The sequence below is a fragment of the Myripristis murdjan genome, chromosome 14 (assembly GCF_902150065.1).
Source record: "Myripristis murdjan chromosome 14, fMyrMur1.1, whole genome shotgun sequence".
NCBI classification, from domain to species: Eukaryota; Metazoa; Chordata; class Actinopteri; order Holocentriformes; family Holocentridae; genus Myripristis; species Myripristis murdjan.
The window spans coordinates 2,357,877-2,379,729 of record NC_043993.1 but is presented as its reverse complement, the minus strand read 5'-3'; the positions used below and the strand labels follow the sequence as shown (position 1 = coordinate 2,379,729).

Sequence of the window (21,853 nt, the reverse complement as noted above, 5' to 3'; positions counted from 1 at the left end):
CTCCAACATGTTTCGGCCAGAGCTTGGCCTTCATCAGGGAGAGTTACACAGGTGTCCCTCATCACATGTTAAATAGGCAGTGTCTCTGATAGAAAATACATAGCAATACCATAAGTAACCATTAGGGGTCAGAAAACACATCACAATTCATACATTTACATACAAATACAGAATGCAAACAGTATCTAACATAATACACCACTGAGAGTGTGCTGATGACCACATAGATCAGCAACTATTTTCAGTGGTGTTTATATAGAGGAAGCACTGAAAAATAAAGCCAAATCATAAGTAACATCCTGGAGAAGAACCGAAAGGATAGATCAGAGGAAGGCAACCAAATCCAGGGAAACATAGTTTCCTGGAAATAGTTACTGTTGTCTGTCAAAGTTCACTCTTAGGCCAGCTCCACCCCTGCTGATTTTTTGGGTCACAAGGACCCAGCCCTTTTGCAGCTGAAGCAGCCAAGATGTGATTTGTCCATAAGAAGCCGAGGGTATACCTGTTTGTTGTTTTTAAATTCAGCTGCTGTCCAGCCTTCTCACCTCCTCCAGAGTCCATCTCTCCTTCTGGTCCAGAGCTCCAGCCCTCTGTGTCCAGGTCTCGTTGCTCCTGCAGCCCCTGCTCCTGTTCTCCTGGACCTCCACAGCTGCTTGACCTCCTTGCTCATGCTCCACGATAACATTAGGTATCACACCATGACTAGCATAGGCAAGTGAACTAACTAATTTCTGTGTGAGTCTGTGTTGTGTCATTCTCCCATGACCTTTTTAGCACCTGGCTGCTGTGACCTACTCAAAATACTCAAATAAATTTGCTTGTCTTTTACGCTATTGTGTTTCAGGAGTCTGCAATTTGCATTTAAATTAGAAACACGACTTAATGAGGCCATAACTGCTGATTTTACTTCAACCTCAATTCGTTTAATGAAATAAAGTATATACAGCCATCTCATTAGCTCCTATTCATTCTGTGATCATCTTAGTTCAGTCGTTTTCCTCAGCAGCCACTTGGCAAACACTTCATTTAAGAAAAAAGACAACTAAGGGATGACTGATTATTTGTTAGGTTTTCCTCATGGAACAGCGTGAATTTCCCTTGATATGGTATAATATAATTTTTCCAGCTTAGTATTTTGTCTGTTATGCCTGTTTTCCAATCATGCTAAATACCAAGAAACTACAATTGAGTTTTGTTTAATGAGCCAGAAGAGAGAATTTATTTCCATTAGTGAGCCTTGCTGCTGCCTGCATTTGTTTTAACTTTCAATTTCTTTCAAAAAAAACATTTTCAAACACAAAATTTCTGTTTGACTTCAATATCATTTGGAATGACTGATGAGCTTCATTTGTGTTTCAGGATAGCAAAGAAGATGATACAGAAGACACTTGCCTTGTTAATAATTTAGAGTGTAATAATCCACTCCTAAAATAACTGGACTCTCATTTATTAGGCAAAAAATGATGTATGAAATAATACATTTAATACTGCTTGGATGTATGTCGTAGATGTACACATGCGATATAAATATTTGCAAGTTTGGTGTTTTCTCTTGATTTGATATCTTACTGTAACATGGCCATTTATGTGTTGTGCAATATTTGGGCTCTTGAAACCTCTTAAAAGCCTACTTATCTTTTTTTTTTTTGCCTTAAATTTCCCCTTTATTGGCTTCGAAGTTGTAAAACAAACAAACAAACAAACAAAAAACATTTTATTCCATGTTGTACAACAGTGTCACATGCATATTCTGTATCTGCTGGTTGCAGTGCAGCATTGAAATGACATCACTCTTATGCTGAGTGAAACATTCAAAGCCAAGATGCCATTGTCTTACGGCTGCCGCATTACATCCAGTAGAAGATATCCATGTGTCTTGTGCAGCGTTTTAGACACATTTCCCTGTAATTCAGCAGGAAATATTTGGTATCTTTGGAAGTGGATCCGAACTAGAATTTCAAATAAAGTTTGGTGGGTTTGAACTAAGCTGCATGCATTAATAATGAGCTCACCAATGGGATCGGCAGAGGTTGTAGATGTTTAAAATACACAAGCTTCAGTGACAGGAGGAGCTTTTCTTCTTCATTCCTGAAAAACGTGTTGTTTGAAAGATATTTTTACCCCTCCAACACCAGTTTCCTCCTTGTGGACACACAGCAGCCTAATGCAGCGTCGTTTTCTGACAGGAGACATGCTATAGTGGAGGGAAAAAAGTGTTGAAAAATGTCTTCTGGGTTCTGCTGTGACTGCCATCAGGCTGGATGTGCCTGTGCGGGCCTGCGTGTGACAAGCACCAGTGTGGCTTCAACAGAACCAGTCTCTTACATTTGTTCATAGCCGAGGAATCACAAGTTATGATGCAGACAATATATTCTCCCTGCTTGGATCAACATCACCGTGGGAGACGAGGCCTTCCCACACAAACACAACCACATAAAGACAGGAGCCACCAACAGAGGAGCAGACCCTTCCTCATCCATACCAACCAGGAGCAACTGCACACTGCTTAATTCTCCATCCAGGCTCATATTCTGCACTGAATCTTGTTTTGTTCAAATAAGGTAAATAATCTGCCAGCTGGATGAGATAATCCCACTGGTTTCCAGTCAACTTGTTTCCAGAATTGTCCTGAATCAAGTGTCATTTTGTTGATGCTAATCATTCCTAATCCTAATCAATCCTTTTTGCTTGCTGAAACAAGTGAAACTGTGTTGTAAAACAAGTGGGATTATCTCCTCCTACTGGTGTGTGTGTGTGTGTGTGTGTGTGTGTGTGTGTGTGTGTGTGTGTTGAGGAAAGGTGAACATCCATCAGCAAAATAAAAATGAATTACTGACAAGATTTGTTTATCTTTGTTTGTTTGCAAACCATTCTCATTTCTCTCACGTTTTGGCAAAGCAGATGCATCTCATACAAATGTACACCCACACTGTCTCTCTCTCCCTCTCTCTGTCACACACACACACACACACACACACACACACACACACACACACACACACACTACAAACCTTAATTATGTACCTGTTGCTCTGCTGGAGCCTATCTGCTCCTGTTGTCATCCTAAAGATGTTTAAATGGAGCTAATACAGCCCTGATGGATCACTTTGTTTCCCCAGAAGAAATACTGCGGCTCCGAGCGCTGACAGTTTAACTACTGTAATTTAAGCTGCAGCATGTCTTTAATCTCATGGTTGTAATTTGTATCCGCCGCTGGGAAAAGCCACATCAGTACAAGTGAAGCTCTCTCGTGACTGTCGGTGTCAGAGCTTTTGATTTAACAGCAGAGGAGGGGAGGGTCTCTTTCAACAGCCCCTTCCCCTCTGAGAGCGCACTAAGCACCACTTGATGGCCTCTGATTCGAGTGATTTGCAGTATCTGTATTCTCAATCTCCAGTCCCACGCAGAATTTTGTATGCTTTTGTGTCAAAAGTGTAACCCTTCTACTTTATCAAGCTGGAACCTGCAATATTAAATATCCTGAAGTGTCCTCAAAGACAGAATTATGAATATAAAGTATGACGTTCCTGCAAGTTTCAATCCCTCTCCTCTGATCCCATTAGTTTGAAAATTGTAGTTTTCGAACTTATGTTGTAGTAGTTTGGGGGGGAGTAGGGCTGTAAAATCAATCTGAAATGGTTGATTTATAAACTAAAACACCCACAGTTCAACATTTAATTTAATATAACCTTTTATTAACATGGTAGGAGTATAGAGATCGGGCTGAAAAGGCAGCAAAAACAAGAATGCATCAAGGTTGGACACAAGAAATCTAAATACCAAACATCTTGTTACAAAGGTCCAGTCCAGTTACAGCAACCTAGAGAACTCTATCACGGAGAAAAAAAACAAAAAACAAAAACATTTTTGAAATCTCAAGTACGTAGCCTTCCAAATAAACAGATTCAACAAAAAGACGCTGACCAACATCACTTTGCTTTGCTTCAGCTCACTTTAATTGTCCCTTGAAGGTAACCTTGTTTTGCAACAGTTTCTCTTATACAAAACACATCGAGTACAAGGACATAAAAAAAATACAAAATAAAAAAAGTATAAGTCGTCGTACATCATTGCATTGTGTGCAGTAATAACTGTTTCCTGAAAGCTAGTGAAATATGTATGAGGAGTTTCTCCATCATGCACTGCAATTATGAGAGCTAATCCCTTAAACTCTGATTTCCCTTCTTAAATAGCTTCATTTTTTTTTCTATATTGCATAACAGTGTCACACACATGTTATGTATCTGCTTGTTACAACAATAGGGGAGCGCGGGTAGAAACTAACACGGGGTAAGTTGTAATACAGACTTTTTAGGTAGTTGCACAAGGTCAACCGTCAGGTGCTTCCGGTTAGTTCGTCACATGATCGTAAGAGAGCCCAGCGCGAATTTTGGGGGGAATTGGCTGCATTTTTGAGGAGATACGTGTAAAAGTGTGTTTTATCACCAAGTAGGTGAATTTCTTTACCTTTCAAAGTTTTTACTGCTGAACTGTATGCGTGCGTTACTGAATCCAGTCTTACATCAACGTATTAAGCATCATGTTGCCTAAAACACTGCACTGATTCAAAACATTTAGCTAACTCATAGTGAGTGCTAGTCAGGTTTGAGACCAGTGACTACACAGTGGGGTTGGTTGTAACGCAGTGTTACAACTAAGCCACAATAAAAACAACTGCATATTTGTCACTAACATAAGAGTCACGTTAGCTACGTAGTGTAGGTGTGCGTGTGTGTGTGTGTGCGCGCGCACGCGCGTGTGTGTGCACACATGCGTGCACAAGGTGGAGCATGTGTGTGTGGATATAACATGTGAGCCCCTATCATCATGGGATTTCTACTGTATTCTTTCTAGTAGCTAGTGTATATTGAAACAGATACTCCAACTAGTGTATTAACAGATTTTTTTCTTCTGTGAGGCTTACAAGCCAGAGTTATGATTTATGTGGTGTCAGAATAACCCCATGTGGGATGGGTTGATTGTCTTTATTCATTCATTCATTCACCCCCCTGCACCGCGGGGGGGCGGGGGACTCCACTACGCCACTGATGGCCTACACAATCAGTATCCCCCAGTAGAATGTAGATGAGATTGTATTAAACTGTGTTAAACCAAACCTTTTTATAAGTGTTACAACTAAGACTCGCTTCGTTACAGTTAACCCCACCTGTGGGGTTAACTGTAACATTTCTCTCCCACTTAGGGTGAAATTCCACGGAAATGGTAGGTTCTAGAAACAAAGTTAAAGTGTTCATTTGTAGCAGAGATGTGTATGTTGCTTGTATTAAAAAATGAGTTCTCTAACTCCTACATATCCTACATTTTTTTGCCTTTGGCCTGAAACGTTAGGTTGTACCCCTCGCTCCCCTACACTTGAACTGAGTGAAATATGATACTGAGTGAAATATTCAGACCAACATGCCACTGGTTTACGGCTGCACTATTACATATCTTGTGCATCAATTTCTAGCCATTTCCCTGTAATCCAGCAGGATATGTTTGATATCTCTGGAAACCTTGGAATCTCCACTTGGAATTATAATAAAGTTCGGTGGAGTCAAACAAAGCCCAGCCGCACAGCAGCAACGCAGCCTGAAATGGAACCAGCAAGGTTGACTGTGTGTTGCCAGACCTCCACGATGTAAATGATGTTTTTATTTATTTATTTATTAATTTTTTTAACAGATCAGTCTGGCTACACAAGATTATCTGAGAGTGGGATGTCAACATTTACATTTCCAGTGATGTACACATTTGGCTGTAGCACGGTTTCACGAGAGAGGCCTTCACAGCCTTTGTAGCCTTCATAGTACAGTGCTACCAAGGACCCAAAACTTCACCTCTCTTCAAGAACTGTGAAATTTCCACAAGCAAAACAGAGCGGAGCCATATATCCGCCTCCCTTTAACCTAATTTAGATATCAGTCATGACTATCGCTCAGCTCGGCAGCGCAGATAAGTCTTATCACGATCCTTTATACTGACAGATGTCGGCCTCCAAACTGAACGCCTGCCAGCCCTTTCCTCCTCCTCAGCCGCGGCTCCGCAGATGGAGGAGTCGGCTTCTCTATCAGCGACTTGGATCTCATGCTCAGTTTCATAAAGTTTCGTTGGAAAGCGAGTCATTGAGTTGGAAAGCTGTCTATCACCGGCCACCATGCTGTCATCGTCACTGACACTCAGCTTAAAGCGGGAAAACACAGATTGTGAGACCAAAACCTGCAGGGGAGTCAGAGGGGTCGAGGCTTACGGCTCGCTGAAATCCTCTTTATATGAACCGCTCTCACCCTCTGTAACAATGGGCAAAACCAGGAACGCTGGTGATTGCTCTGCTTGTGCTTGAAGAAAAGGATGAGCCCATTCTATACTGATGTTGTAGTTAAACTTAATGTATATGTAAATGTAATAAAATGGGAGAAAACTGAGCAGTAGATAGTGAGTTTTCCGTTATCCCTTGCACTAATAAATGGATTTCCATGACATCTGCCTGATAGACCTTTGGCCAAAGAAGCACTGGATTCAATTTTGGTAGTGACTGAGCTTCTGGTTTCCACCATTACAGTCATATTATTATTGACAATTAGCTTTTTTGGGGGGGATGTGTTGAAACTAACAGAGACTTGATTCCAGATTCTAAGGGTAGTGTAGAAGTAATTCTGAGCCTAATAGTGTCCACAAGGTAGAGGGTAGCAAATGTAAGTAAAACTCATGATGTGTATTTCAAATCTACACAGACCTTACCGTACTAATGTTTAGAAGGCTAGATTGTATTTTTTAAAATCTGCATGGACATCACATTAGCATGCTTTGAAAGGCTGGACTATCTTTTTTTAAGGTGCCCATACAGGACAGTAGCATGCTTGGAAAAGCTGGACTATCTTTTTTTAATGTACACGGACTGGGTATGCCTGAAAAGTCTAGACTATGCTCTCTTAATGAGCATGAGCAGGGCCGTAGCAAGGTTTAAGAAGGCCTGACTATATTTTTAAATGAATAGACATCCACCTGCACTGATCACAAAATGTCATGGATTGAGGTTTGCGGGTTATTCTTGACTTCAGTTCAAAGCTTGACCTACTTTGAGTGTGCCCAATTAGCCCTCTTCTCATCTAGAAAATTGCTGACAAAGGAAAATAGTAAGGGGGGGCACCCAGGGATCTGAGAATATATAAACAGGTGTAAAAACTAAGAACGCCAGTCGTCTTCCTGGGTGACCGACTCACTGTTTGTTTCCATTTGAGATCTCGAATGAAAATAAACCTGCCTGCTCAAGATTCTGCCTGATTCTCAGTCTTGATTTTTGGAGCCTCCAAGACTTATTTTATTGGTGTTTTTTTTTTTTGGTACCAAGACGTTTTCTGCAGTCAATCTGGCCTGATTTGGACCGAAGTTTTCCACATCAGTAGGCCTTTTTTGCAGAGTCAAAAAAATCAATGTAATTTTACTTTTCCGTGATAGGAATGATGTCTTCAGGTTTAACAGCAAGTTGGAGATTTGATTTGAGAGCTTCAAGCCCCTTCTGGTTGCCATGGAGAGGGACTCATGACACCAGCTGGTTGTGTTCGCAGGGCTATTCTTATCCCCACTTTTGCCTGCGGAGCCCCTTCCTGTTATTTACCTGGCTGGTCACTGCCACACTAGGCCACTTCCCCGTCTGCGTAGCTGTCACCTTCCATAGAAGGAAGATGCCAACACCACAGCAAGTCAGTCAGCTGTCCCCGTGCACTTTAAATACACAGCGGACCATACAGACAGAGCTGGCTTTCAGCAGCGCATGTTGTTGCCCAAACTGCGACAGTCTCATCGCCGGCCAACTGGCCAGTGGGGAGCTCTAAGCCCTTATTCGAGGGACACATAGCCCCAGAGCGAGCGCTTGGCATTCAGGAGAGGGAGTAGATCCCACCTGTAGGGTGTCCAGTGAGGTGGCATGTGTGCAGCGGCATATTTTGGCAGATGTGACCCATACTAGCGGGTGGTTTGCTACTGTTTTGCCTTTACTGTTTTGGACATATAGGTCTACTTAGAGCTTTGCCTGTGTTTTTTTGCCTGCAGTGTTTTGCTTGTACTTTTGCCGATATTGTTCTGTCCATATTCAGCCCACAGGTCAGCCTAGGGTTGTAACCTCTTGTTCAGCCTATTTAATTTGCAAAGCAACTGTACACCTTTTTAGTTTAATACTGTCTCTGGAGCTGTTCTATTTTTAGCACGTTACATCCAGGCTGTGCTGTTGGTGACTGCAGTAAGGATGCACCAGAATCCAAATCCATTCTTGGCAATTAACAAATAATAGCTTTGTAATGAATACAAAGCCATTATTCCTAAACCTATACAGTTTTAATATGCAGCAGTTTCACTCATTTTATATTTCTTTGTAGTTAAAATCCAATGATTAAAACCCTTTTTTCCATTTTTCCCCAAAACCAAACCTGAATTATTTTGCCCCAAAACAAATGCACATATAATTGCAATTACATTTCACATTTGGCAGATGCTTTTATCCAAAGCGACGTACATGAGAGATTTTTATACACCACAAGCAAAGATCTATTCAGGATTTAAAGATCTATTCAAGATCTATTTAACAACAAATGCAAATAGTGGTGCCTCCACACATCTCTAGCATGCAGAGACGACAATCTGGAGTGTTTGGCCGCGGTGACTGTGTGAGTGTGCATTGTATAAGCATTGCATAGGTGGAACACATGGTGTTCGGCTGTACAATGCCTATACAACAGTTCTGAAGAGGCTAGCCCTTCAGAAGTCGGCTTGTTTTATTAACTGCATTCCTTTTTGTTTTTCTTTAGGGCTCAGTAGTATCTTTTTTACAGAGGCTTAGAAGCAGCAAAGAATTTTAAGGTTATTGTATTTTAATTCAACATCTGAATATTTTAATATCTCTTATATTATGATTGCATTTTATAACTGACTATCCATTTTTAATATAATTCTCACTATATTGAAGCCTTGTCTCTGCTCACATTCCTTCACACTGATCTGTGTTGACTTGTGACTACACTAGTAGACTGGAGTTAAGGTGTGGGGCTTATCTCCACCTTACCCCCTGCACTTGGGCAGGTAACATTTAATTTGCACTGACACACCTTAGTTTGCCTGATGAACTAATAAATTAGATGTATGATATTTTTCAATCTGTCTTTAAGGACGTCTTAAGAGACAGAAGCTTCCCATGGGCTTGGTGGATTTTGCATCAAAATGCACACTGAGCACTGTTATGAGCTCACTACAAAAATCTCCATCTCAACAAGTCATTTAGTCTCATGTTCAGTGTTAAAATCTAAAAAAAAAAAAAAAAAAAAAAAAATATATATATATATATATACATATATATATATATATATATATATATATATATATATATATATATATATATATATATTTATAGGTTAGTAGGATAGGAATCACTTTTTTTCAAATGCTAATTGATTTTTTTTAATCAAGTGTCATTTTCCTGATCATAGTGGGCTGATCTGCTTTATTCTGCCGTGTTTCATCATTTATACTTGCTCCCAGAACAATTCCTGTAAGAAGTGAAACTGCATTGGAAACTAGAGAGATTATCTCATCCCACTGGCAGCTTTGGACGGCATTTTTTTTTTTTTTTTTTTTTCAGTGTCAGACTGTTGTGGGTTGTGAGTCTGGCTTGTGGCCAGCAGAGAGGCAGGTTAATGTACAGCAAGTTGCTGCTCTGCCACTCAGAAGTAAAGAAAGAACATCACTACCAACTGGCAATGACAGCAACAACAATAAAATGTCTCTCTGGTGATGTATTTATTTAACTGAAAACAGAACATTCAGTGCCAACTTTGGGTAAGGTTTTATGAAAACCTGCATGGCAATACTGAGTGCAAACACGACTGAATTTCACATTCATGCCCATGATTTTCCAGGGAGGGCCTGCACCAATTTGCAGTCTTGACAGTAAAGAGCCAATGGCATCACCAAAATCTAACCTGCACATTGATTTAGGCACAAGTGGAGGGAACTGCATTTATTGGTGTTACTGTGATTGAGTAGCTTTTTTGAACATGGTTTTTAAGTCCGTAATTTTACTCTTACTTAAGCGCATTTTCAAGTATTGTACTCCACTGTGTTTTAAATCAGATCCATTACAGAGAACAAATGATCAATGACAGATTATGGAATCTTTCAAAATAAAAGCTCAGTCAGCAAAGGCGAGAAGAGGAATCTACTCTTAGTTGGTTCTGCTTTTTGTCGTTTCCAAATTTCACAATAAAAGTTGCATGATGAAAAACTGCAGATGGTCGACTCAACTCAACTGTTAAAATGTGGAATAAGTGTGGAAAAAAGTGGAATAATATCTGTGAGTTGGCATGAAAATGAGAAACCATGTAGACTCAGCCATCAGATAATGTTCTTATTCCATCAGTAAGTTGAGTCTACAGGGTCCTCACTTCAGTTGAGTGTAATGCCCCTTTAACAGAGTGTAGTCTGCAGTGTGTTCTCTCCTCCTTTGCTAACTGCATGGAAACGATCCCAGCTAACACAGTTACTGTTTGGAAAAAGGAGCGCAGTCACTTTTACTGCCAGGACATTTGAAATGAGACACTTTTTACTTTTACTGCAGTAGATTTTTACTGCACTACTTCTACTTCTACTGCAGTCAGATAGCAGCAGAGGAACAGTACTTCTACTTCTACTGCAGTCAGATACCAGCAGAGGAACAGTACTTCTACTTGAGGAGCTCTTTGCAGTACTCTTTCCAACACTGGATTTAGGGGAGAAGGGGAGATGGCATTGGGGCAAAGGAGACAAGTTAGAAATATATTTTTTCACAGTCCAGACCACAGAAACATGGATATTACATAAGGAGGTGTGAAGCGATATCAGGATAGTCATGCTAATATTTCCTAGACTGAAAGATTAAAAATAGTTGACGTTGAGTGTTTTTTTTTTTTTTTTTTTTTTTTTTGGCAATAAATTATGCTGGATTTTATATGAAATCAGCCATACCCAGTCAGTTTGACTGCACACTCATTCTACTATCCACTTCTGAAACATTATACTTCTCACCTCCACTATTTAACAAGCCTGAAAACTGTGACCAATTGTCTTGACGATGTGAATATTAGACAGTGTGTAATCAAGAAACAAATATAAGCCTGAAGCTGAAATGCGGGGGGAAAAGTGAAACAACTCCTGGCATTAAAAGCATTTCTCTGTCCTTCACATCAGTTTTTTATTTGATCTTATCTGGACAATATTAGATATGGGTTGGTGTAAAGAGCAGTGCATTAACACACAACTGTAATGAAATGAGAAGACCTGAGTTCACCCAGTGAAACCTTGGAAGTATGTAACAGAATTGTGTATTGAAGTAAATGATAAATTATCATGAAAATGTCTTCTGTCCATGAAAGAGTCTGAGTGGGTGAATGCAGTCCAATTCTATGACGTGGATTTCACATGTTAAGTACTACGCATTCATTTCAGCTGTACATGATGGCAAAGAGAAACACTAATTATGATTTATTAACCTTGAAACATGAGCTGCGTCTCTATCAGGCCAATTTTGCGTCATTTGAAGTTTGAAATTGGAAAAAAAGTGAATGGAATCACAATACAGCCAAAAAATTTATATGCCACAAAAAAGTTTTTATGTTTGAGTTGAAGACGATTTTGTGACATGTCAGTAAATGTTAATCAGAAAACTGCAATTTACCCGGTTTTGTAAATTAATTATATGGGATGATAACGGTGTTTTGTATCTGTGTCACACATGCATGGATGAATTTTGCTGAAATTTATAATTATTTCACTAATAGTAAACAATTCATGGAAAGGCTGCTGCATTTTTTAATGTTGAGATGAAGATTTTAAATTGTCTGGGGCGTGTCCAGACCTTTCTGACAGGGGTGGCCCCAGTTGGGCACTGACTTATGCATGATGGAATGAAATATGAACGTGAGCACATATGCACACACATGCACATGCACACGCACATACATACATACAGACACATGTATGTCGGCATAGCATTAATTTACCATTTTTTGTCTCCGGTACCTATATCTACTTCAGTTACTAACACTGCAAGGAAAAATAGACCTACAAATCACAACATAACAGAGCAGCACCATACATTTGTTAAAGATAACTTCCACACACTATTCTTAAATATATATATATATATATACAGTACAGGCCAAAAGTTTGGACACACCTTCTCATTCAATGCGTTTTCTTTATTTTCATGACTATTTACATTGTAGATTCTCACTGAAGGAATCAAAACTATGAATGAACACATGTGGAGTTATGTACTTAACAAAAAAAGGTGAAATAACTGAAAACATGTTTTATATTCTAGTTTCTTCAAAATAGCCACCCTTTGCTCTGATTACTGCTTTGCACACTCTTGGCATTCTCTCCATGAGCTTCAAGAGGTAGTCACCTGAAATGGTTTTCACTTCACAGGTGTGCCTTATCAGGGTTAATTAGTGGAATTTCTTGCTTTATCAGTGGGGTTGGGACCATCAGTTGTGTTGTGCAGAAGTCAGGTTACTACACAGCCGACAGCCCTATTGGACAACTGTTAAAATTCATATTATGGCAAGAACCAATCAGCTAACTAAAGAAAAACGAGTGGCCATCATTACTTTAAGAAATGAAGGTCAGTCAGTCCGGAAAATTGCAAAAACTTTAAATGTGTCCCCAAGTGGAGTCGCAAAAACCATCAAGCGCTACAACGAAACTGGCACACATGAGGACCGACCCAGGAAAGGAAGACCAAGAGTCACCTCTGCTTCTGAGGACAAGTTCATCCGAGCCACCAGCCTCAGAAATCGCAAGTTAACAGCAGCTCAGATCAGAGACCAGATAAATGCCACACAGAGTTCTAGCAGCAGACCCATCTCTAGAACAACTGTTAAGAGGAGACTGCGCCAATCAGGCCTTCATGGTCAAATAGCTGCTAGGAAACCCCTGCTAAGGACAGGCAACAAGCAGAAGAGATTTGTTTGGGCCAAGAAACACAAGGAATGGACATTAGACCAGTGGAAATCTGTGCTTTGGTCTGATGAGTCCAAATTTGAGATCTTTGGTTCCAACCGCCGTGTCTTTGTGAGACGCAGAAAAGGTGAACGGATGGATTCCACATGCCTGGTTCCCACTGTGAAGCATGGAGGAGGAGGTGTGATGGTGTGGGGGTGTTTTGCTGGTGACACTGTTGGGGATTTATTCAAAATTGAAGGCACACTGAACCAGCATGGCTACCACAGCATCCTGCAGCGACATGCCATCCCATCCGGTTTGCGTTTAGTTGGACGATCATTTATTTTTCAACAGGACAATGACCCCAAACACACCTCCAGGCTGTGTAAGGGCTATTTGACCAAGAAAGAGAGTGATGGAGTGCTGCGGCAGATGACCTGGCCTCCACAGTCACCGGACCTGAACCCAATCCAGATGGTTTGGGGTGAGCTGGACCGCAGAGTGAAGGCAAAGGGGCCAACAAGTGCTAAACACCTCTGGGAACTCCTTCAAGACTGTTGGAAAACCATTTCAGGTGACTACCTCTTGAAGCTCATGGAGAGAATGCCAAGAGTGTGCAAAGCAGTAATCAGAGCAAAGGGTGGCTATTTTGAAGAAACTAGAATATAAAACATGTTTTCAGTTATTTCACCTTTTTTTGTTAAGTACATAACTCCACATGTGTTCATTCATAGTTTTGATGCCTTCAGTTAGAATCTACAATGTAAATAGTCATGAAAATAAAGAAAACACATTGAATGAGAAGGTGTGTCCAAACTTTTGGCCTGTACTGTGTATATATATATATATATATATATATACATATACATATACACACACACACACACATATAATTTGTGCAAAATTTTCCTTCCTTCATACAAATCTTGTTTCAACACTGACTTGTTAAATAATGCTACAATAATTTGTAACTCCAAAAGCCTAAAAAAAAAAAAAAAAAAGAAAAAGTGTAAAGTGCAAACATAATTTAAATAAGTAAGTCTCTTTGGACAAAACTGTTAAACTTGCAACAGTGTAGTTGGTTACTGTAATATTCTTCAAAGACAAGCACCCGCACACTGTCCAACTTGCAAGGAAAAGGATAATGTATTTGCAACGTTTCGGTACTAGACCTTCATCAGGTAAACAATTTGTTCATAAGGGCAGGACTTCTTAGATAGGAGCTGGCCTCACACCTACAACCACCTTCTCATCATGATGTAAGAGCTCAATAGCCCAAAACAACAAAAGTGAACAATAAACCACAGCTGCCCGGCTGAGCGAGTGAATATGATGAAAAGTTAGTAGACACCTAAATTGCAGTTAACAAATATAACACTGATAATATCACATAAGGGGATTACAATTCCCAACGAAAATACATGCACAATATAAATAGGGGAAACACAATATATATAGGAAAAACTAAAGCGAGGCAAAAAGGACTGGGTTTCAGTGCTAGTTTGAAATACTAATATATCATCCTACTCATAAAAGTGACTCCCCAAGAAAAAATCCAAAAGGAGAACATCCTGAAAAACATAATGTAGAATCATATACACATAAAAAGGCACAAAAAACAGGTCACTAGACTATAACGATGAACCTGATAGTCAATGTGCTGATATGTATCTGGCGAAGTCTACTAAGCAGGATACTCCAGTCCTGGGAAAGGGTTTACATCAAAAACATCAGAAATACATAACAACAATATATACCAAAACAACAGTTCAAAAGGAAATATTAAGGTTGAGTTCATCATTATGCCCTTTTGGAGCCAGCGTTTGAAGGGTGTGGATTCAGTAAGCCTCCCACTGTTGTAAAAGTTTATCAATGTTGTATCAATGTGGGAGGGTAACTTGTTCAATCCCACAGAAGCGCAGAGAGGTGATGTCATGGTGTGCATCATTAAAATGCACAGCCACAGGATAGTCTCTGTCATTACGTTTTATTGTGCTTTTATGCTCACTGATCCTTTGCTTTAATTTTCTTGTTGTTTTCCTAACGTAGGCGAGGCCACAAGGGCAATGATTTATGTATCTCAGGTAAAGTATAAATCACAGGTTGTATTGGATTTTTGCAATATAGAAATTCAAATTTCTGAAATCCATCCTCTTTTTTTGGCCTCCTCAATTTTCTTATAAAATCTTGTGTTAGATAGCTGAGTTAGAATTTGTATGGTATTGCTTGAGTATTTTGCATTGCCTTGTGCCTTCATTTTTTGGCTACCAGGGTTGAGTTTAGCGATTATTTCTAGAATTTCTAAGAAATTCCCTTAGTTGTCAGATTCCTCAGATTCACAGTGACCTCTTTGTGCTATAATATGTATGGCCGTCAAAAGCTGTACATCTGCAAGTGTTATAATGTAGCTGTGATTCTCTTCAACCTTCTTTTTGTACTCTTTGTTGATCATGTCTAATATTTGGTTAGGTCCATAAGTATTTGGACAGTGACACAATATTCAGAATTTTGAACGGTGGTCTTGCAATGGAGTAATCAAGATATGATTGAAATGCATACTTTCAGCTCTAATTTAAGGGGCTGAACAAAAGTGTGGCATTAACCGTTTAGGAATTACGGCCAGTTTTATACATTGTCACCCCATTTTCAGAGGATCAAATATCACTGGACAAACTACATACATCAACATTTCAGGGGTGGCCCGTGCCAAGGCCACTCCCTATTTTTAAGTGTGTAGCAATCACAAGAAAGTTAAACAGCAGTTTCTCTCTCTCTCTCTCTCTGGTGAGTTCCTTGCTGCCATTGTGACTAATATCCTTGGTGGCAAACGCTCCTCCTGGGTTCTGCTTCCCTCAGACCAGCCAGCCAGCAGAGGTGTGACAGCACCGCTCTGCTCATAACCTATCAGCTGAATAATTACCGCTAACCTGCTTCTCCACAGGGCCTCGCTGCTATAAACGGCACCGCTGTCAAACACTAATGGAAAATCACAGCCGTGGCAATGTCACAGTAGTAGGTGTTGGTCACTGGGGAGCTGGGTGGACGTATTCGGGTCAAATCCATCAATTCTCTCCTTACTATTTGTAGAGGTGGAGTGAGGCCCTACAGTGAGGAACCACATGTGCGAATCTAAAAATCTTGTCTAAAAATCTTTGGTCATCTACGTAAAGGTTTTGCTGATGATCCATGTTCTATCTCAGCAATGCTTTGCTTTTGCTGTTGCCGTCTTGTGACTTTATCAGCACTTTTCATATTCCCTAGTCAACATTATTTCTCAATACAGCTAGTGACAGAGATGGCTACATTTTTAGGGAAAAATATGACCCCATATGGCATCTATACAGCAGTTCATTGCAATCTATAGTTACATTTAAAAATAAGCAACCTCTAGCAGTCCTGTAAATAATGACGTTGTGGTGTAGTATGAACGGAGCATCAAAATCCGTGTAAGGTGCTTGGTGGGGTTACGGATGAGTTCAATCAACACACCTTTCACTCAGCTGACCCAGGTTCCAATCCACGGTGGAGCAGTGTTTGTTTTTTAACCTTAACCATTACAACAAAGCTTTCCCCAAACTTAATAATAACCTTTGCGTAACCGTAACCAAGTATTTTTAGTTGCTAGTGAGCTAACTAGTGGCGCCACTCACTAGCTAGCTTTCACTTTGCACAGGAGCAGCTGTGTTTGCTCTGACTTTTTCTTCTTTCAAAATAACAAAAGTGGACTCAGACACGTTCTAAATGCACTTGCACCATGCTCTGCGCTTTGATCGTTAAAATAGAGACCTATGAGGTTGTATGGGTTAGAGGACCTGTTGAACAAAATAAATAAATAAATAAATAAATAAATAACAGGTGGGTGCATTATACAAAATTGCCAGAAGTCCATGTAAGTGAGGACTGTGTAAATGTAGCTGAGAAAAAATCTTCAAAGAGTCTTCATTGGACTCATCATCAGTCCAACTCACTAATAAAAGTTCTTTGTCAGATGAGTCTAAATGATCCTCACTTAAGTCGATCCTCTGCAGTTCTGAATGATGTATCTTCACTGAGCTGACTCCCCAAAGACAAAAACCATCAAGCAGAACATCTCTGAGTCAGTCTAAACCAAACTGGTCCAGTAGTAGTTGTTAGCGTACATTAACAATACCTTCTTGTGTAATCAAATGAGGTCTGATCACAGTGTCACACCTCCCTTACTCAAGTGGCCTATGCCACATTACTGTAGTAGGTCATTGCAATTTCTAGCCAGTTATTGTCCATGAAGTGACTGGTAGATGTTCAATCAAATATGCTCACAGATTATTTATTTGGAAGTTACTGTTTGGGAGACAACCAGTCGCAAATGAAGCTACTTTGCCAGTTTGAACTGACTGGTGATAAATAGTCTCTAAACTGCCAATCCATATTTGTACAGGCACCAGAGATTAGCCAATTGCAGATGGCAATTTTAGTGGCATGCTTTTTGCAAACATTTGTCTTCACTCATATTTAGGTCTGGTGTTAGTCTTTAAACAGACAATTCACTCAAAATACAAGACTAAAAAGAAGCTGTTTTCAAGATCTTACACCTGTGGAGCAGGAGTGCAGCCAGTCCATCCACACAGCTTCTGTGTCATCTGAGGAAGCTTCCACTGTGTCTCCCTTCACCCCACTCAAATGGGACTGGATGGGTATTGTTTTGTTTTGTGGAGCTCAAACCATCAAAAACTTACATGTGGCAAAACTCAAGAGCGACAGCTGTTTCCAAAAACAATGACACAGATATTCCACATAACCCGCAGCCCTTGGGGGAGAAGAGTTTTGCTGAGAACCATTTCCTGCTGAAGAACACTGTTTCTGCCCCAGAGGGATCCAGACTCATTCAGATAGATAAGTTTGTCTGCATTCTTTGGTTGGAGATAGTTTCCAGTGAAACTCTTCCCCCCAAGGGCTATGACTTTTGGATTTTTTTTTTTTTTTTTTTTTTTTGGTTTTGTTTTGTTTTGTTTTGTATTTTGGGTGAACTTTAGGTTTTGGAGGGAATTTGCGATGTGACTTTTTTTTAATTTAGTCTAATACTTATCTTTTTAGACATGCTATCTCTAGTGCTACATTTGTGAAAATGACTTCACAAGTCACATTTATAAAGTCACATTTAATAAAGGTTGTGTTTGGGTTGGAATTCCTATTTTCACTGATGTAGACTGATAGAGATTATAGATTATTTGTTGTCCTTTCAAAATACAGTGATTTGTTTAGAGTGTAATGATATTCAACAGAGTACTGTCTGTGGCACTTGTGCAGGATTAATACAAGATGAACGTATTAAAAACCTGCAACCTCTAGATTCTAATTGCCAGTCTCTAAAGTAAAGTCTGTTGATGTTCTTTCAGAGACGGTGATGGTGATTTTTTAAAACCTCCTAAATACCTGCGTAAAGGGAATTGGTTTTATATCTCATCATCTCCATCATCATTCCTCCTCATTATGATGATCACCAGAAACTGTTTGTTTTGTTTGTTTGTTTTGCTCCAGGTTTTTGGCTCTGATCTAGAATCCTTCTCAGAAAAATTCAGATGCCTTGTAGCTGTTTTTAACTGCGTCTAATTCATCACAACGCAATTTACAGAGTTAATTTGGCGATACGCTTTGGTGTTATCTCTTGTACATACTGTCTTCTGATGTTCTCAAAGACAAATTTTACACCACAGTAGATAAGCTAACGAGATTTGGCTTCGCCTTTGTTGTCATTTCACTTGCGGCAACGTCTCTCCGCTCTTTGACGGTGATGAGGACGGTGAGCTGGATAAGTTGGCCTCCTCCATGATGCCGCTGTGAAGTTTGACATAGTTTTAGCTCTTTCACAGCTTTGTGCCACTTCAGGTCACTTCAGTTCAATGAACCCCACCCCTTGCTGCTGCCACACTGCAGAGTAAAGCAGTTCTCACACATGAACTGCACACAATGAGCAGAAAAGTGTACAGAGTGACCCTTTCACACGTGTAGGGATACAGAGGAAAAGAAAATCAGAAAAGAGCTCTCAGAAATGTTTCATTTATGTCTCCTAGACAACGATGAGATGTGTGTGAAATCAAAATGAGACTGTAGCTTACTTCTCCTGTCTCTCAACTTTTTTCTCCAGAGCAAAAAGACACACAAAATCTCAAATCGGACCCCTTTTCACTTTCAAAAGAGATCTCATCAAGCTCCAAAATAATTTTAAGATTTTCTCAACTTTTGAGCTTCAGTTTGATCTCAGGTGGAGAAATCAGAGAGCTCTGCCTGTGACATCGCTTTATTCTCATTAGCCTTTAGTTTCAAAGCCAATCTCAAAACATTCTAATCTTTGTCTCAGTTAAACTCAGTTCATGCATCTTATGATGATCTCAGACAAAGCAAATACAGAGCTTTCTGTACATACAGTGGTGGAAAAAAGTTTTCAGACACCCCATGCATTTGTGAAATATTGCATTAAGAATCACTGTTAGGTCTTCAAGTGCAATTTCTTTTAGTACAGTCACAGCCATAATACTAAACAAATCCTAAAAAAGCCATTCAAAACTTAAAATTGATTGGTTCCATAAAAATACAGAAGAAATTTTGAGTATTGGCTCATTTTGGTACCAGTGATGAAGGTTGTTCTTTTTATTAAAAGACACAATTTTTGTTGCCAAGCTTGGTGTCTATATAAAGCCAGCACATTTGAAAGTTCTTCAGACACAAAAATGGCTAAAACAAGGAACCTAACGCAGGAAACACGCCTGAAGATAAAGATTCTCAGCCAGGAAGGGTACAGCTGCCGCCAGATAGCCAGGAAGTGCAGATGCAGTCCTTCAGCAGTTGGATCCACTCTGCAGAAATACAGACGAACCAACAGCTTGGAAGACAAACCAAGATCTGGGCGTCCAAGGGTTTCTTCAGCAAGAAATGACCGCATCCTGATCCGCATGTGCAGGCAAAACCGCCGAATGACATCACAGGAGCTTCAGCAGCAGTGGTCAAACCAAACTGGTGTCCAGTGTTCCACCCGCACTGTACGTGGCTGACTTTTAGATCATGGCTTAAGGTCCTACAAGGCTATCAAGAAGCCCCTGATCAATGAGAGACAGAGGCTAGCCCGGCGTCGTCGGCCCAGGCACACAAGATCTGGACAGCCAGGAACTGGAAGAAGATTCTGTGGTCAGGAGAATTTGTCAAGAATTTAGTTTTGTTAGTTTTTCTTGTAAACAATAAACAAAAAAATATCATTTGTATTTGTTTGTATCTGTCTAATGCAGGCACACCTTTTGAAACACAAAAAAGATTTTTCCACAAATATTTCATGATAATATTTGAGATTGTGTAACATTTTAAGGGTGTCCGAAAACTTTTTTCCACCACTGTATAAATTGTTCCATCTTGGTAAAAACTGAGTTGTAGTTCATTGTAGCTTGTTGTCTACTTTACTGTGGTAGTAAAAATGCATTGTTTGACCAGTCAACTGATAAAAATGTGTCTTTTATCAGTTGACTGGTCCGGGAAGGTTGAATCTGTGAATATATTTCCAACTTTTTACCAAAATGTGTCAGGGTACAGCATGCAGGACACAGGACACATGCCCGCTCAGTCCAGACCTGTGCCTGCTATAGTCACACATGAGTTCAGCCACACATTTTGCGACCTTTATACTGAAGGGAGCTGGGAAGATAAAGTGGCAGAACAAGTGATGCGGACATTTGTGTTCACACATACAGCTAACATCAGTGTACCTTGCAGTGGCCAGAGCATGTGTGAAAGGGGCTTCTGTGAAGAGGCCCTGCTGCTCGCTGCCACCATGTGAGAGCAAATCAAACAGTTGAACCAGCGGAATGGACCAGAAACGTTTCCAATTTCAGTAGGGCAGCACTAGTCTATGTATATATGGCCAAGCACACATCACATCACTCACACATACTTAACTCACAGCTAAGCCATGATTAAAACTCAGATCACCAGGGAGAATGCAGAGTAGAGAATGGAGTGTGTGTATTGCACACGGATTACATACCGCTGACTGTAAATTATTTTTCTTCTTCCTCAGAGGTTTTGGATGTTCTCAGGATGTCTTGTCTCATCAGCTTGTGCGAAACATACGTGACTCTTAGGTCCTCTTGGCCTGGTGGTGGCGCTGTGTTGGGCCACGCAAATATATATTCAAAATGCCAGACCCCAGCGTCAAAATCCATCATTCCTTCAAGTTTCATAAAAAATAGGCAGCAGGGAAATTGTATGTGACAGATGGATAGAGCCCAAAACATAGTCCCCTCTTCCGTTTTTAACCATGAGGGACAAAAAAAAAAAAAAAAAAAAAAAAAAAAAAGGCTGCCTTGGTAACAAAAGAAAGCAAACTCCTTGAAAATTTAGGATGGTGAAAAGCAAATCAGGTGCATTTCTCTTGACAGCTTTTAAGCAACCAAATATTCCTTTCTATTTGAGAAATGATAATTATTTCATCTTCAGCCTGAGACACTTATGTCAATGAATTAACCATTTATTGAAAACGGTAATGTAATTAGGCTCTGCCTTGAGGGGGCTTTCGGAATCCTCACAGCATGAATCTGCTGGAGCAATAATCCCTCTGCATAGTAAATCATAGCAATCACAGCATAGCAGCAGGCATAGTTGAAATCATAGCTAGAAAACATGTTCCAGTCAGCAGTGGGAAGATGTTGGTGTGGTTGAGGCTGCTGCAGCATCGTATGACATGAAAACAGCAACGTGTCAGCAAAAACTGAGAACACGAATGCATGAATGTGATTATGTAACTAGTCTCCAACGTGATCATTAATGTTTCTGTTTGTATATACACACACACAGACATACACACATATATATATATATATTTCTTTGCCCCAAAATGTGTTTCCGATCATATTTTACC

General features: G+C 40.0%; 1 long non-coding RNA gene across 1 annotated transcript; it reads left to right on the top strand.

The window, feature by feature from the left end:
- The first annotated feature begins 4,789 nt into the window (after positions 1–4,789).
- Positions 4,790–17,425, top strand: LOC115371158 (uncharacterized). Its single transcript, XR_003929336.1, has 3 exons — positions 4,790–4,888; positions 5,793–5,797; positions 17,414–17,425. It is a non-coding gene; the product is annotated as an uncharacterized LOC115371158 (long non-coding RNA).
- Positions 17,426–21,853: the final 4,428 nt, after the last annotated feature.